Here is a 787-nt window from a genome sequence, read left to right on the forward strand (position 1 = left end):
TCGGGCGGCCGTCACGACCTAGTCTTTTTTGTACCCGCTTCGCGTATAACCTGTCCGTTCACACTCAACGGTTTCTCGATCCGACGGCACGCGCACGTGTCTGCTTCCGCCGTCTTGCCGCCGCGACCACAGGTCTTTGGGCTCAGTAACGGGGATCCGACCGTCGGCAAACGTCATCGACGATCACGCACACGTGACTCGCGACAAGCACAAAACCTCCCAACGTAGGCGAGATTGGCATTCGCCGTTATTGTTTAATTGATACATTGTTCTAATAAAGTTTATCCGCATTCATCGCATATCTCGCGTTCCATTATTTCGAGTTGGCCGCGACGAAACCTAACGATTCGTCGGCGTGCCACAGTGCCTTCGATAATTCAGCGCTGCTGTAAGCGTGATAGATGTGATAATAATGTATGATGAATATGATTGTGATTGACCAGCATGTTTCTAACCTGCTGGAACCGCTGTTTGGTTCGCTAGGTTGTGATCAATATGATGAATTAAAAAACGACATCTACCTATCACAAGCAGCGTAGTTTTGCGCTGAATTAAAAAATTACAATTTACAGTTGCTAACGAAGCGTTACAGCAGCACTGAATTATCGAAGGCACGGTTACCCTAATGTAGGAATCATTCACGGTTTTTAGTTTCTTCGAAAAATATATTCTCTATTTTAAGTATATAGTATCACGTCTTCATGCATGGATTTCTGGATTATACTAATATTCCGTTAGTGTGATAGTATGTTTGAATGTGAATAGCTCATAGGTTCGTGAAAAATAA

This window comes from Acyrthosiphon pisum, chromosome A1, assembly GCF_005508785.2.
Source record: "Acyrthosiphon pisum isolate AL4f chromosome A1, pea_aphid_22Mar2018_4r6ur, whole genome shotgun sequence".
In the NCBI taxonomy this organism is placed as follows: domain Eukaryota; kingdom Metazoa; phylum Arthropoda; class Insecta; order Hemiptera; family Aphididae; genus Acyrthosiphon; species Acyrthosiphon pisum.